Below are 18,306 nucleotides of genomic sequence, written 5' to 3' on the forward strand. Positions count from 1 at the left end.
ACCGGCAACGCCGACGACACCATCGCAGAAGCAATCAAAGCGGCCAAGTGTCTATTATCAATGTCGTCAAACCGTACGGATTTCGACATTGAACTTCAGAGACTTCGTGCGATTCGACGGCGTGCAGAGCGACGATACAGACGCACTAAATCAATTTGTGTGGCTCGGTGGCACCGCAAGGCGCAAGTGGGCTCGGTGGCACCGCAAGGCGCACGATGCTAACTTTCGTGCTCTACTGTGTACAGGTATTCCTGGGACCCGGTTTGCTCGGTGATGCCTCCTTTCCGGCTCCCTTCGGACACACTGCGTCTGTGACATCGACAGCATCGTATCAAGTTGGCCTGGCCCCTGTTGCAACCATATCGCTCTTGCGGTTTGACTCGGCAACGCCCAACGTGATCCATCTTGATAAATTTTTGGGCAATTCAGTGACTCCAGCGACCTCCGAGGAACTGCATAAATTGGGACAACGCCTGCTACCACCCTTTAGTGGGCTCGGTGGCACCGCAAGGCGCACGATGCTAACTTTCGTGCTCTACTGTGTACAGGTTGGTGAAAAATATCGTCTTACGAGGTGTTTTAGAACCAGCTGTGCATGCCTGGTGGTGTTGCCGAGCCCTTCCTGTTTGTGGTCATGTTGTATGAATGTGTCTCGCATGGTTCACTTATTCCTAATTATGTGTGGCGACATAGAGGAAAACCCAGGTCCTGATTCTGATGCAAAGGATAATCTTGATCCTGATTCTGATGTTCTGCAACAGATTTTACATACCGTCACAGAAATTAAGGCTTCCCAAACTGAACTTCAAATCGGTATGCGGGGCGTCCAAACACGGCTGTCTCTCATTGAGAACACGCTTGCAACACTCAAAGACTGCAAAGAAAAAGTTGAAAAGTGTGAAACAACTGTTAGTGCAGTTCAAAAGCAAGTCGCACATTTATACAGTAAAATGGACGACTTCGAGAATAGAAGCCGCCGGAACAATATTGTGATATATGGCATTCGAGAAAGTAGCGATGAAGGCCCCGCATCTTTGAAGAAATACGTCGAGAACGAAATCTTCAGCAATTTGCTGAAAGTGAAAGACTGTGGAGCGCGTCCATCGCGTTGGCAAAAGATCGGCTAATCCACGTCGACCCGTCGTGTTGCGGTTTTTTGATTTTGCCGAAAAAATGACAGTTCTGCGTAACTGTTCAAAGCTCAAAGGCACAGACTTATCGGTGTCGGAGGATTTTTCGTTTGCAGTTCGTGAAACGCGCAGAAAGTTATGGGAGTCCTCAAAACCAAACCGAGCATGCCGTGATAAAGTTGTGCTTCTTTTCGATAAGCTGAAAATAAATGACACGCTGTACGCATGGGATAAGCACGTGGAAAAAAGGATACCTCTTAAACAAGCGCGTTGTGAGATAGTGAGATGACTGGTCGTGAGGGTAATAGTTCAAATGCATGATGCCAAGAAAGAACACCGTCGTTTTCTTTATTGTGTTTCAACGCTCGAAGCATAGTGAACAAAACAGATAAACTAGAGGAGATTTTATTGGCTTACGAACCTGATGCTTTATTGATTACCGAGACATGGCTTCATCCCTCTATCTACGACTCAGAAATAATTCCAGAAGACTATAGCCTAATTCGCAGAGATCGTGATAGCCGTGGAGGCGGAGTGGCCATCGCTATAAAGAATGGTCTAAAGTTCCAAGAGGAACAAGGTATACCTAACCACGAGAGTCTCTGGTGCACTGTAACATTTCAAACCACACCTCTACTAATAGGTGGAGTATACAGACAGCCTGGGGCACCTGAAACTTACCTCACGGAATTGCACAACTACCTCCTCGAGAAAATGCATGATCGGATGGAGCTAGTACTTGTTGGCGACTTCAACTTGGCAGAAATTGACCGGGATAACCTGACCGCCAGCAATAGGGAAGTAAACAGCTGCGAACGACTTTTTGATACCATGTTAAGTTTTTCTTTATCCCAACGCGTAACGCAACCGACACGCGTCCAAGGGCTTGTTTCTAATATTTTAGACCTTGCTTTGATTTCCTGCACAGTAGACACTGAAGTTAAGGTGGAAGATGGAATATCTGACCATAAATTGATTCTAATTCATTTTCCTAATCTTAGCCTGGCAAAAAGTAACACTGAAAATTCACATATAGTTATTAAAGATTATTGCAGAGCAAACGATGAAAGCATTATTGATTACCTGGAAGTTAACTTAGACGATTTTTACACTGAACCTTCCGATGATGTCGAGAACTTATGGCTAAAATTTAAAGCGGCAATTTTTCACTGTGAGAAAACTTATATACCTTCGAAACGTAAGAGGACAAGGCGAAGAAATCCTTGGCTAACGCGAGAAATTATTCATATGAAACGGAGGCTGAAAAGGATCCGGAAGCTTAAATGCGATCCAACAGTAATAACTAAATATTGCCACGAATTTAAAAGCTTGTTACGGCAAGCAAGAAATAACTTTTTTTCACACACTTTAACAGATTTCATGACAAAGCAACCAAAAAAATTTTGGCGTTACCTTGCTAAGCCGCACAGCCCAATCCGTAAGATGGAAATCAACAGCATCATTACTGAAAATACGCACACAATAGTTAACTCATTCAATTATTTTTTCCAGTCCATATTCACCCAAGCATGCCCAGTCCAAGTACCGCTAGTTCAATGTGACTCGGCTATGCCGGAAATCGAGATAACCGAACGAGGTATCTTGAACCTGCTTCTACAACTAGATGTTAAAAAATCCCCGGGCCCAGATAAAATCTCAAATGCGTTTCTTAAGCGTTATGCAGAACAACTTACCCCCTTTTTGCATAAAATATTTACGCTTTCACTGAAAAATGGTGCAGTTCCGACAGACTGGCTTCGCGCTAGAATAACCCCAATCCATAAAAGTGGTAACAAACTCTCTGTGGAAACGTATCGACCCATATCACTAACTACTTGTTGTTGCAAATTGATGGAGCATATTCTCAACAAAGCCATCATGGACTACCTAGAGTCTAAGAATAAACTGTACCCTAAACAGCACGGCTTCCGTAGAGGGCTGTCCACGGTAACGCAACTCGCGGAAATAACTCATGACTTCGCTGGCACAATTGATTCTAAACTTGAAACTGACGCAATACTCATAGACTTTGCGAAAGCATTCGATCGCGTACCTCATTCTAAATTAATAGCCAAGCTTGAATCGATTGGCATTAATAGCAAAGTAATAGGATGGATTTCGGCTTACCTTACAAATCGTACCCAGTATGTAAGTTTAAACAATGTAGATTCTGACTGCCTAAGCGTTTTGTCCGGTGTACCCCAAGGGTCTGTTTTAGGGCCAACATTGTTTCTTATATACGTTAATGACATCTCTTCTTGCGCAGAACCAGGTGTAACATTGCGACTTTCCGCAGATGATTGTGTCATTTATACTGCAATTCGTAGTACTGACGACCAACTAAAGCTTAATTCTTCTTTAGAAAACATTGCCCAATGGTGCAATACGTGGGGGATGGAAATAAATATCTCTAAAACAGCGTTCATCAGCCTAACCAAGAAAAAACGACCTTTATCATTTACGTACAATCTTAAAGGCTTGAATATTACACAAGTTGACAAAGTAAAATACTTGGGTGTCACATTCTCGCAAGACTTAAAATGGGATAAGCACATCACCGATACATGCGCCAAGGCATTCAAGCAATTAGGATTTCTACGCAGAAGACTGAGTAAAGCACCTCAGGCCGTAAAATTAACCGCCTATAAAACTCTGGTCCGACCTATTTTGGAATACGGAAGCATAGTGTGGGACCCTCATCAAAAGTACCTTCGCGATAAACTTGAAAGATTACAGAATAGGGCTCTTAGCTTTATCTATTCAAAGTATTCTTGGCACGACAGTGTAATGGACATGCGCAATCAAGCGCATTTGGCAACTCTTTCCTGCCGGCGTCATGTTGCATCTATGAAGCTTTTTTATCTCCTCTTTAGCGGACACATCAAAATCGGAAATGGCGACTATATTCATCCGCCTGGCCGTCGGTCTAGTGGGACAAACCACGATAAGTGCGTCCGGCCATTTAATACGCATTGCAATACGTTTCAGTTTTCCTACTTCCCTCGCGCTGTGAACGCTTGGAATGCGCTACCAAGCGAAGCTGTAAATAATCCAAATTTAGATCAGTTTTGTTCTCTAGTGGAGCAGCTAATGAACCCTGTATAACTACTTTTCCTGTTGTAAAACGCCAGAAAGTATCTTGTAGTGCAGTATTATTTTCGTGTGTACATTTTTCTCGTGTATAGCATGCGATTCATAATGCTAGATTTTCTGTTTTCGTGTTCGCGAAGCGTAACCATGTAGGTAATATAATATCGATGCACTTGTTGTTGAAAAGTGTTCTCAGCTACCTCATGTTTACCTCTTGTCTTTTTGAGAACTTGTTGTATCTTATTACATGCCTATGACGATGTAAGCCCGCTCCCTGTATGGGTCTGCAGAAGACCTACAGTATAGATAAATAAATAAATAAATAAATAAATACATTTACGATCTCAGAGACCCATTCAGAAGAAAATCAAGCGCCGCACAGGCAAACTATAGAGTCAGCGAGGGAAGAGATTCTGTGAATCTCGGAAGCTGCTTTCACATATCTGGAGGACAGTCCGCGGTCTTCGTTCATCGCCGCAACAGCGACAGCCATTCGCAGCTTTGGCCCTTCATCTTGGCCAAACTGAGCTTGGCGAGGCGGATGAATTCTGTGCGAGAGTCACTGGCGAGCCTGTCAACACCGACATTGATGTGATTGACCTCCCTGCGGTTTGGGTACCAAAAATGGACGTGTCCTTAACCATGGAAGAACTCGAAGCTGCCCTGACTATTTAGAAACGATCATACTCTCCAGGCCCTGACGACGTCACCTATGCTGCCCTGGGACACCTTGGACAAGAGCGCTTCTGAGCAGTTTCAACAATTCGTGGCATAGAGGTACAGTTCCCGGGCAATAGAAGTTAAGTCGACTAGTACCTTTGCTAAAGCCGGAAAATCTCCGTTGGATTTGGCGGCATGTAGCCAGCTGCATCGGAAAGGTGATGGAAAGGATTATCCTTGCACGTCTAGAATGGTACCTGGAGCGTTACAATAGCTACCCAGCTTCCATGGCAGGCTTTCGTCGGGGTCGTTCCTCAATTGATAGCGTCATTGACCTGACAACGTTTTTGCAACAGGAGAAAAGCCGTAAGAGCATATCAGTTGCGCTCTTTCTCGACGTGAAAGGCGCATATGACAACGTTGCACATGACGCGGTCATCAACTCCCTGGAGACTATTGGAATTGGCGGCCGCATGCTTCGTTGGTTATCCGACTATATAACTTTTCGTACAAACAGAAGATGACCCCACAGCTGAATATTAGACTTACTGCGGCGAGCCTCAAGGAGGAGTATTCAGCCCCACGTTGTTCAATGTGACTAGCCCAAGTTTTACCTAAAACATCTTACCTCTCTATGCACGCCTTTAGACGTCTGCGGTCACTCGCCTTCGGATTCGCGCGCGATTGCAGCGGGCAGCAACTTTAACATCAGCAAACACAAGGCTTGACTGCATTGACCGAGAAATGTGCACTGATTGCATTCACACCTATGAGACCATACCCAATCTCCATTAATGGATACACAATGGAAGGAACCATCGATTCTTGGGTCTAATAATCGATTGAAATCTTGCCTGGAGCCCCCATTGCACATACCTGAAGAAAAAACTGTTGTCGATTGCTCAGGTACTGAGATTAATGTGCGAAGTGTCTTCTTGTCAGAACGCTTGTTTCTGTGCTCTGAATTTTTGGTGAAATCTTCGCCTTTCGAGGTGTCTCACCTCCCCGTCTTGCGGCCATGGACGCGGAGCGTGCCAGAGGCCCACCTGGCCAGAAGTCATCACGGCTGTCAACCGCAAGGAAGTGAGTTGGCTCCACCAGCGACACCGAGGACACCGAGCTGTACTCTATGTTGGAAGATGACTCATCCGACGACGGCTTCATACCCGTCCGGAGTTAGAGGGCGAAGAGAAAGATCGCCAACACAGCGCCGTCAACTCCTGCGAGCACTACGACTATGAAGTCAAGGCCTGCGCGCTGGCCACACGTCATCATCTTTATGCCGGAAGAACCGTCAAGCAACCTACGGTTGCTGAACAGGCAAGCCCTATCCATTTTTCTGGAACGTGCGGTGCCGGATCAAATTAAAGACATCAGAATAAACCCACGCAAGAATATACTCGCCATAGACGTGTACAATGCGAGTGCGCTTGGAACACTTCAAGAAATCACGGAGCTAGGCGGAATCAAAATGCGCCCCTTCATCACGATCGACGACAAATCGATAGCTCGTGTAATTTACGACATTGACATTGCCATTCCCAATGATGATTTACCTAGCCTCATCAAGCCGGCAAACGAGGGCACGATCATCACGCAAGTGCGCCGTCTTGGGAATATGCGCTGCGTAAAAGTAATTTTCAAGGGGGATTGCATACCATCCCACGTTAAAGTCGGACGTTTTCGACATCCGGTTCGACCATTCATCCGGAAGCCGCTTCAATGCCATCAGTGTTTCAGGCTAGGGCACGTCAAGGGCGTGTGTCCCAACTCGCTACTGTGTCCCCGTTGCGCTGAACCTCATGCAGAAGAGACCTGTGGTGCCACAGTTCTGAAGTGCGCCAACTGTAGCGGCCCTCACGTAGCCTCGCCGAAAGACTGTCTCCGTATCAAGAGGGAGCGCGCGGTTCTGAAGCAAATGGCCAGAGACAATTCGGCCCACAGGGAGGCAGCCGAAGTAGTCCGGCGTCGGCGTCGACGTCGACACCGTCGTACGTCTTCAAAGAAGGCGCATGCGCGAAGCGATAGTACCCGCTCCACTACGGTACCACTTACTCGCGCCGCGAAAGGGCCCACCACTTCCACGAGGAAATCAGATAAGACTCCTTCTTTAGAGGAATGGCCTACGCTACCGAGCCGCTCCCTTGCTAAGGAACCTCAGCAGGTCACGGTCCCACCGGAGCCTTCTCCGGCCATTGATGATTCGCCTAAACCAGATGGTCAAGTCATCTCGGTGCTACGTTCCCTCATGGAGGCCATCCGAACAATTTTAGTTGAGATGGGGACACCGTCTGCTCGAAGCGCACTTAAAGTGCTGGACGCCTTAAGCCCCGTGCTTGAATCCCTCAACTATAAAGATGGCTACCCATACCCCATCCTTCCGAAAAGAAGTCAAGGCGGCGTCCGTCATGCAGTGGAACGCCAGAGGGCTAAAATCACGAATTTCAGATTTCCGTCAGTATGTGTACACCAATGTGTTTCCACTCATCATCATTTGTGAGCCCAACTTGTCGAAACCAATCAGACTGTCAGGGTACGAATGTTTCATGTCATCAACAAATAGTGCATGCAGCAAAATCATCGTTTTTGTTCGTCGTGAACTCCCCTATGTTTTGCAACCAATTGCGCCCCACGACGACAATCAGCATATTTGCATCACAGTTAAAAAGAACAAACTCTTGTTTACTCTCATAGGCGTGTATATATCGCCTTCCAGCAATTTCGACACTAAAAGATTAGCGGATATTTTGAGTGTTTGCCCGGCCCCATGGGTCATCATAGGAGATTTCAATGCACACCATCCAGCATGGGGAAGTACAAAGACAAATGGAAGAAGACGAAGATTATCAAGCATCGCCTACAAGTATGGCCTTACTCTCTTGAACGATGGTAGCCCCACCTTTCTTCGAGGCGTGACATACGGCAGCTGCCTCGACCTTGCTTTCGTCTCCAACTCTCTCGCCAGATGTGTGAAGTGGTTTCCAGATATTGAGACACATGGGAGTGATCACATTCCCACCTATCTGAACATCAAAGGCTTGTCGTCTAGATCTGGCCCACGGAATACCATTCGGACGATTCAATGGGCCAACTTCAAATCTGATATGCAAGATGCCTGCAGCGAGGGCCTACCCTCTGGGTTAGAACAAACAATTAAAGATACGATGCGAAACGCCACTCGCATGCTGACGATCTCTTACACGCGAAACGACTTCGACATAGAATTAGAGCGACTTCGCGCACTTCGTCGCCGGGCGGAACGTCGATATCGGCGTACAGAATCAATCCATGACCTTAGGACAGCCAGGAGGATACAAAAGAAGATTCAGCGTCGAATGGATAGATTAGCGTCTGAACGTTGGGCAACGTTTTGCCAGACACTCGACCCCCGCAAGCCGCTGTCTCACATTTGGAAAACGGTGCAAGGTCTGCGTTGCCTTCCGGAACAGCGTTTTCCATTCAAGGCGCTCACGCTTTTCCAAGGGCGGCAAGACATCGATGTCGCAGAAGACTTTTGTGCGCGGATGGCAGACCAAGCGACACGTCCAGACCCTCCAGCCCGAGATGACGTCCCCCATTCCCGTGATTGCCGCATGGACCTTCCTTTTTTAATGGAGGATCTCGAGGCGGCACTAGCTCTCTGCAGGCGCTCATCATCTCCGGGCCCAGATGGTATATCATACCGAGCCTTGTGCTATCTCGGAGAATCCGCACGGATAGCACTATTGAGTCTCTACAACACCTCATGGCAGGAGGGAAATGTTCCTGACGAATGGAAAGTGAGCCGCCTGGTGCCAATCTTGAAGCAGGGCAAATCCCCGCTAGAGCTCACCTCTTACCGCCCAATAGCGTTTGCCAGCTGTGTAGGAAAGATAATGGAACGGATGATCGTTGGCCGCCTGGAATGGTACCTTGAATACTACAAGATTTATCCGAATTCCATGGCTGGTTTCCGACGTGACCGCTCTTCCATCGACAATGTAGTTGATCTCGTTTCATATGTCCAGCACGAAAGGTCCCGTAAACGTTTATCTGCAGCTTTATTCTTGGATGTGAAAGGAGCATACGATAACGTATTACATGAGGCGATTCTCGACGCTCTTGTGACGGTTGGCCTAGGTGGTCGAGTATTTTTGTGGATTGCAGGTTACCTTTCTGCAAGATCATTCTATGTGTTAACTGACGATGGCCCAACTACGCGACGCTATACCAGCAGGGGCGTTCCTCAAGACGGTGTTCTCAGCCCGACGCTATTCAACCTCGCTCTTATTGGGCTTGCTGAACACTTGCCAACTACCACCAAAATTTCAATATACGCAGATGACATCTGTGTCTGGACTTCGGCAGTCACACGTCCTCAGATACGTGCACGGCTTCAAAGAGCGGCTACTTTGACAGCGAGCTACTTGTGTGAACAAGGTGTGAGCATATCACCAGAAAAATGCGCCCTAGTGGCATTTACTCGCAAACCAATGACGCCTTATGTCATCTCAATCAATGGGCGGACCATTTCCTATGTCAGAACCCACAAATTTCTAGGCGTAATTATCGACCGAGACCTCAGTTGGAGCCCGCACGTGGCCTACGTGAAACGGCGCCTGACAGCAACCTCCCAGTTGTTTAAATACTTGACAGGAAAGACGTGGGGGATGTCAGTAGACGCAATGCTGAGACTCTACAGAGCTCTCTTTCTCGGTTTTTTAAGATACAGTCTACCTGTACTGAACAACACCTGCAAGACAAATATTCGTGTTCTGCAGGCAGCACAAGCTCAAGCACTCCGAGTTTGTCTTGGTTTGCCCAGATGCACGTCAACTGAGGCAACTATTGCGATTGCTCGGGACCATCCAATGCAAACTCACATCACGGTGGAAGCCCTCAGAACGCATATCAGACATTTTGCACGTGCCCCCTATCACCACCTTGCAACACTACCTTCCGACAGGCACCAAGCATTGTCAAGTACAACGACAAACTTCCCTCGGGCTTCACCGCTGCATCTAAACCATCGATACCCCCTTGGTGCCTTGTCAGCCCCACAGTCCATCTCAGCGTACCAGGAATCGGGAAAAAGTCTGATTTGCCGTCGCCTGTGCTGAAACAACTGTCTCTGCTTCTTCTGCACGAGAGGTACGCGGACAGTGCACATATTTATACAGACGGTTCCACAAACATCCAGTGTTCGTCCGGTGCTGTGGTCGTCCCGGCAAGAGGCATTACCATCAGCTTTAGGACTGACCACCCAACGACATCTACATCTGCGGGACTAGCTGCTCTTCGCGCTGCACTTTGTTTCGTCAATCGGGAACCACCTCGACAATGGTCAATTTTCAGTTACTCAAAGGTAGCCCTACAATCTGTGCTATCAGCTCTGCATCGTGGGCCATTCGAACAGCTCGTGCTCGATATTAGATGCCTACTTCATACATCACATGAGAAAGGACATCACGTGACGTTTCAGTGGCTGCCAAGTCAATGCGGCGTCATAGGAAATGAAGACGCCGATAAAGCCGCTCGGACAGCTCTTGAAGACACAATGGAAGAGGCCATACCACTTTGACGGTCCGACGCAGCCAGAAGCCTTCAAGTGCTTGCACGGGAGATCACGCTCTCTCTATGGTGCACACCAAGCAGCCAGACCAACCGCAGCAATCATCAACAAGACCTGCCCTCATTGATACATCTGTGTATGCCAACTGGACTCCGCCGAAGTGAGGCCACCCTGCTTTATCGCTTATGGCTAGGGGTGGCCTTCACGAAATCGTACTCGTTTCGCATTGGAATGGCCGACAACGCTCTCTGCAATGCCTGTCTTTGCGAGGAGACGCTGGAACACATTCTGTGCGACTGTCCTGAATATAATGTTCCGAGACAGTCCATGGCGTCCGTTCTAGCGCACCTGGACAATAGACCATTGTCAGTTGCAACCATTTTCACATATCGCCGACAGAAGACATCGCAGCTGAAGGCGACGAAAGGACTACTAAGGTTTATGAAGGATACGGGCTTGGACAAGCGGCTGTGACAGTGATGTCGCGTACCGCGCAAGAGTGACGGACTGTAACTGACGATGTGTTTGCTTTGTTATGTGCTCTCTCTCTCTCCTTCCATCTTTCATCCCGCCCATCCCGCTCCCATGTGTAGGGTAGCAAACCGATTAGGCTACACTGTTTAACCTCCATGCCTTCTTTCTCCACTTTTTCCTTTTCCTTGTACGCTCCATGTTTCAGTTGTACAGCGCTCTATTCCTAGGCTATTTACACTACACTCTTCCAGTGTTATCTAGCACGTGCAATTCAAATATTCGCTCACTGGAGAGCTTACAGGGCCCAGCATTGCGCGCGTGTTTAGGGCTTCCTCGCTGTGCGTCAACAGCTGCAACAATCGTGCTCGCCAAAGATCATTCCATCCAAACATACGTTGCTGTGGATTGTCTCAGGACGCATATCCGTCACCTTTTCCGCGTCCTCGATCATCACTTGGCGTTTTTGCCATCGCAGAGACCGCGCGCAACGTTTTCTGAAGTTATAATCACCCATACAGATTGTCTTCCATTAGGATACATACCAACGGCAAGGCATTCGTTGCCCTTGTGGCGTCGCCAACAGCCTCAAGTGCGCCTAAGTATTCCGGGTGTAACGCCCAACAATAGCGCTGAAACAGATGATGCTGCTGTTAATCAAGGAAACCTACGGGGACCGAATACACGTCTATACTGACGGTTCGGTCTCACCTACCAGCTCTTCAGGTGCCGTTGTCATTCCGGCTACGAAAACCACGATCCAAAAACCACGACATTTCCAAATTCAAATTTTCCCACATGACAACGTCAACGGTGGCAGAGCTTGTTGCCCTGCGTGCTGCTGTCAAATATCTCCTGCAAGAGGTGCCTCAGAAATGGGTCATTTTTTGCGACTCTAAGGCCATAGTATGCATTTTGCCATATATCATAGGACTGATGAGCAGCTGACATTGAAATAAGAGAAGTTCACCATCAAGTTATCGCTAAAGGGCATGAAATTATATTCCAGTGACTACCTGGACAAACCCGTATTGCTGGTAATGACCTCGCCGACGAAGCCGCCCGGTCTGCCCATCTGCATGCCCGACCAGTTCCAATCCCCTTTAAAGAACTGACGCTGCAAGACAGCTTCATATTGTGGCTAAACCTATGACCCACAAATACTAGCCTTCTCCCAATGCCCCGAAGTGTCATCTGCATAGGCTTGATCCATCCTTAAAGCTACAAGTGCCATCAAAGATTTCCCACTCTGAGGTGACAGTATTGTGCCGCCGGTGGCTCGGGGTGGCATTTACGAAGGCCTACTCGTTCCGCATTGGAATGGGAAATACGCCCATGTGAGACTATTACGGAACCACAGAAACGATTGACCACATTCTATGTATCTGTTCCCAATACGACGTCGAGCGCGAAGTTCTCTGAACAGCACTGAACCAGCTGGACTCCAGAGCATTTTCCATAGGGAAGATCCTTGAACCCTGGCCGCTCGAGTCGATGGGACAGAAGGTCACGAAAGCGCTCTTGAAGTACCTCAAGTCGACAAGTTTTGGGAACCGTGTGTAGACTCGGTGCAAACCTTCCACTGTGCGCGAAACTGTGCTCTCTCTCTCTCCTCTCTCTCTCTTCATCCCCATGCCCCCTTTCCCCAGTGCAGGGTAGCAAACACGACCGGCGTCTGAATAACCTCCCTTCCTTTCCTGTCTTCTATTTCTCTCTCTCTCATACGGATTTCTCAGAAAGAAAGCCTCGCAATTAAACAAAATTTCGCCATGGACAGGGATCCCCGACAAATTTTCTTTAAACTGCGAGGCTTTCTCTGAGAAACCAGCATGAGTTCCCTTTGTAGCTTCGTGCTACAATGCGGGTGGATGGCAGTTTTTCCCTTTCATATGCTTTTCTTGGCCCATAGAGCCTTGCTAACTTTCATGCAGAAAACTGATTTGGCCTCCCGTTTATACACATTTCTTTCGTGTTCCTAGTTTTTTTTTGTCCGTTTATCTGTCATTTTTTTATTTCCTATTTCTTTGTTTCCCTATCTTCTACTCTTCTTCTCTTTCGATTCCCTCCTACCGAAAGAGTAGGCAGGCGTTATGCCCCTCTCGGTGGCAGTTGTCAGCTTGCTCCCTCCTTGTTTCCTTTGTGTGCTTGTATGTTTCCATAAATAATAATAATAATAATAATAATAATAATAATAATAATAATAATAATAATAATAATAATAATAATAATAATAATAATAATAATAATAATAATAATAATAATAATAATAACACTTTCCTCCACCTTCCTCGTTTCCGCAGGTGGAAAAAATATACGAAACACCCTGGATGACCCATCAGGGAGGGATAATATCCTGCTGGTCTTCACACTTACACTAACAGCCAGCCAGCCTCTGCATTGCCATCATCCAGGTCATTTTTGTGGATAGTATCTGTGTCATCATCATCATCATCATCAGGCTGGCTATGCCCACTGCAGGGCAAAGACCTCTCCCATAGTTCTCAAACTACCCCGTTCATATGCTAATTGTGGCCATGTTGTCCCTGCAAACTTCTAAATCGCATCCGCCCACCTAACTTTCTGCCGCCCCCTGCTACGCTTCCTTTCGCTTGGAATCCAGTCCGTAACCCTTAATGTCCATCGGTTATCTTCACTCCTCATTACATGCCCTGCCCATGCCCATTTCTTTTTCTTGATTTCAACTAAGATGTCATTAACTCGCGTTTGTTCCCTCACCCAATCTGCTCTTTTCTTATCCCTTAACGTTACACCTATCATTCTTCTTTCCATAGCTCGTTGCGTCGTCCTCAATTTAAGTAGAACCCTTTTCGTAAGCCTCCAGGTTTCTGCCCCGTACGTAAGACCCAGCTGTTATACACTTTTCTCAAGAGGAATAATGGCAACCTCCTGTTCACGATCTGAGAACGCCTGCCAAGCGCACCCTAGCCCATTCATATTCTTCTGATTATTTCAGTCTCACGATCCGGGTCCGCGGTCACTACCTGCCCTAAGTATATGTATTCCCTTCCCACTTCCAATGCCTCGCTACCTATCGTAAACTGCTGTTCTCTTCCGAGACTGTTAAACATTACTTTACTTTTCTGCAGATTAATCTTTAGACTCACTCTTCTGCTTTGCCTCTCCAGATCAGTGAGCATGCATTGCAACTGGTCCCCTGAGTTACTGAGCAAGGCAATATTATTACGGTGAGAAAAGAGGACAAGGTCGTCGATGGTGAAGACGACGAAGTGGCAACTGCGGGACTTTCCAAAAAATAGGATCACTAAAAGTGCTTCAGTGGAACTGCCGCTCTTTGCATTCTGCATCAGTAGATTTAACTTGTTTAACTTCTCAACTTAATCCTGATTTAATTATGTTACAAGAAACGTGGCTAAAACATGAGAAATCTTTTCAACTGAAATTCTACAGGTCATTTCGATTAGACCGCCCTACAAGAGGTGGCGGGTTACTTACACTTATCTCATCTAAAATTTGCCATAAGGCTAAAATTTCATTTCAAGTTTCTACTCCAGAGTGTGAAATCCTAGCTATAAAATTGGCTCTCCCGGGATGTTGTCCTTTCACCGTAGTTAATGCATATTTTCCATCTGGCGTACAGGACACTAGCACACTGGATATTGTTATTAACTCTTGTGGACGTGACATTGTAATCTCAGGTGATTTCAATTCTCACCATATCTCATGGGGTTTAAGAACAGATTTATGCGGCACCCGATTGTGCAACTGGTCGTTGGACAATCGCCTCACGTGTGTAAACTCCGGATCTCTTACGTTTGTTAGAGGCCGATCTTACTCTTCACTAGATCTTACATTCTCTGGCCCGAGTCTCTCCGTAACTTCTTGGTCGACTATTGATTGTTCGACAAGCAGTGATCGCCTTCCAATAGTATTTGACGTTGCACGTCCGGTAACCTTTATAAGTGTTCAGGTTCGAACCGACATAAATTACAACATTTTTAAAAAATGCTTACGAAATGTTCTTTCATCTCTGTCTGATGCACCTACAGAACAAAAAACCACGATTATCTGTTCCGCTTTGAAAAGTTCTCAAAAAAAGGCTCAATTTGAGATTGGATTGAATAAAAGAAATTCTTACAGTCCTTGGTGGAATGAAGAATGCACCCGAGACTACAGAAAGAGAAAAGCTGCTTGGAAAAAATTATTGCATAACCAGAGTCCCCAAAATTGGAGTGACTATAAATTTTTTCGAGCTGTCTTTAAACATACAGTTTCTAAAGCCAAAGATGAATTCGACTGTAAGCATTTTGATTTCTTATCTAAAAATAAAAATAAGCGTGCATTGCTCCGTTTTCTCCGCGGTAGAAAAATTCTTCCGCGTCAAATTAATATTGAATCCATAATCTTAAGTAGCGATGAAATGAAACAATCACTAGAAGAAATCGCGAAGGGATTAGAAATAAGATTTTCTTCTGTCTTGCCAAGTGGTTCTCGCTTACGAAGGGCATCAGATGATTTTACAGAAATCTCCATGTTAGAATTGGCTGAAATCGTGGGGCGACTTCCAGATTCAGCTCCCGGTGTAGATGGGGTAACATCTACTATGATCAGAATTTTATTTAGGGAAGCTCCTGATGACCTTTTAGCTATTGTAAATTACTCAATTCGCTTCTCATGGATTCCATCTGCGTGGAAAATTGCTAAAATCATCCCTATTCTTAAAAATCATGGGGAAGGATATACAATAGATAACATTAGGCCAATTGCGCTAACTTCAAATTTGGTTAAATTAATTGAAAGAATTCTATATGCCCGCATGATTAAATTTATACAGAACAAGGACTTGCTTAGCCCCTGCCAAATTGGATTCCGACCATCATGTTCAATTTGGCATGCTCACGTGGACCTAGAAAGTAGAATAAAATTAGCACGGCGACAGAGGCAAATAGGTGCTCTTGTGACATTAGACATTTCCAAAGCCTACGACAGTGTAGAACACTTAATTTTATTAGATATATTGCGACATTTAGAGATTACAAATTATTTTTCAAACTGGATTGGTGAATTTTTAAATGGAAGAACATTTTACTGCAGTCTGAGAGGCGTTTCCTCGAGTATATATAATCAATCACGAGGTGTTCCTCAAGGAGCTGTCACTTCACCATTACTATTTAATATTCTGATGTGTTCCATTCCTCTTCATCAAGATGTACAAACATACGTATACGCGGATGACATTGCTTTCTTCGCATCAGACAGTGATATTCACTCTCTATATTATCGACTACAAAACTACCTCAACGCCATAGACACCTGGTTAAACAAAATTCGCCTTTCACTTAACGTTAGAAAATCCTCGATATTGGTTTTCCCTCTTAACAATCCCGTTAATATATCGATATCCTATCGCCTCGAGACTATACCTCAAGTGGAGTCGGTGAAATACTTAGGTGTAGTATATGACGGTTCCCTCAACTGGCTCGGCCATATTGACCATATAGTTAAAAAAGGAGTACGAGCAGTTGGTATGCTACGTAAGCTGTGCAATAGTCGGTCCGGAATGCGGAGAGATCCACTTTTAATGATATACAAAATGTATGTGCGGCCCATTTTAGAATTTGGATGTGTTTTATTTTCTGGTGCCCCAGCTTATAAATTACGTCCCCTTGTTCTACTTGAGTGGGAAGCCCCACGACTGTGTTGCGGATTACCGAAATGTGTTGCCAATAACATATTACACCAAGAACTCAGGTTGCCCTCAATATTGTGTAGTTTTCGGTTACTGACGGTGCAAACAGTCTTGAAATTGTATGAATCCCCTATTACAAGACTGAAATACATATTCATTTCCCAGCCTGCACTATTCTTTGGAGTACACTGGCATCGTTTTCATACACCACAGGTGGTCTTCGTACAAACATTGATAAATCCCTTAAATGTACGTCTCTGGGAGGTACCGCCTTTTTGTGATGTGCGAGAGAACCTACAAATTATATATGATGACATCTACCCAAATAATGCAAAACATCTCTCTTATATTAAACGGCCTATTACAGGACCATTTATTGAGTTTATCTATAAGTGCGGTCATTGCGACAGACGCCTCACAGTGTGAAGAAAAATCTGGAATTGGCATTTTCTCTCCCGCTCTAAACTGGTCATTTGCAATCAGGATTCCGGACTTTTATTGCGTATTTTTGGCTGAATTTCTAGCTGTGGTCCTAGCCTTGCGCAAACTAAATTTGTCAACATCGGCGGTAGTAATTATAACAGATTCTTTATCCTTATGTTCCTCGCTCACAGCAAATGATGTCACTAACCTTTTACGTACATTTCATTTTCTAGTGCCTGCCCACATAAATTTAATTAGATTGCTTTGGGTGCCTGGGCATAAAGGCTTAGTCATGAACGAAATGGCTGACAGTCTCGCAAGAGCGGCCCTCAGTGGCCCTCTATTACCATTACTTCCTACAATAGCTTACCTGACGACTACTAGATTCAGGAGATATACAATTATTCAAGACTTTTTGAACCCAGCTGTAGCAAATTTTTCAGAATATCGACACCTCCTATTCCCTTGAAATAAAAATTCTTTTCACACCAGAACAACTGAAGTCATCTTTACCCGATTACGTTGTCGAATACCAAACTTAAACTTCTATCGTCACAGGGCTGGTCTGGTGCCCTCCCCTCTGTGCCCAGTCTGTGGAGAAGATGAAACAATAGATCATTTTTTCTTATTCTGCCGCCGTTTCAATTCTTTAAGAAAAAATCTAGAATCAAGATTTAGACAGCTTGGTTGGAGCTTTTCAATTATAAATATCCTTTCTCTAGGAGCCTCCTCTCTTGGACAGTGCCACAGGGATATTTGCTCAACCGCGGAGGATTTTATAATTGCTACAAAGAGATTGTCTTGAATTCTTAAACATTTTATTTTTGTTCATTTCCTCCAGTTTGCTTTACCATTTTCAGTTTTTAATAAAGATAGCCTAATTTCATCCAAATCTTGGCCAATCCCCCACAGTGGGTGTGCGCCATCGCATAAGGAATACCATACCTCTCGGGGTTCTCGGCTGCTGTTTATATGCGCCTTGTAAATACATCTTGTAAATAGTTTTATACCCGTGACATTTTGGTGGACGTGCGGGGTATGCATCCTCGCCACGGAACTCCGCAGCGGACGTCTCACCCATCCTGGGACCATGCTTCCAGTGGAAGGCACCGCCTCTGTAGCTGCAATGCCGACTACGCGTAACCAGTGCGTTGCTTTGCCTCACCCACAAGACACTGGCAAGTTCACTGGCCTGGATGGTGTTGACGTAGAAGAATGGTTGAAGGTGTGTGAGCGGGTCAGCAAGGGGAGTAGGAGGGATCCGACCATAATGCTTACCAATGTCGTGTTCTACCTCGACGGAACACCGCTAA

This window comes from Dermacentor variabilis, chromosome 3, assembly GCF_050947875.1.
Source record: "Dermacentor variabilis isolate Ectoservices chromosome 3, ASM5094787v1, whole genome shotgun sequence".
Taxonomy (NCBI): domain Eukaryota; kingdom Metazoa; phylum Arthropoda; class Arachnida; order Ixodida; family Ixodidae; genus Dermacentor; species Dermacentor variabilis.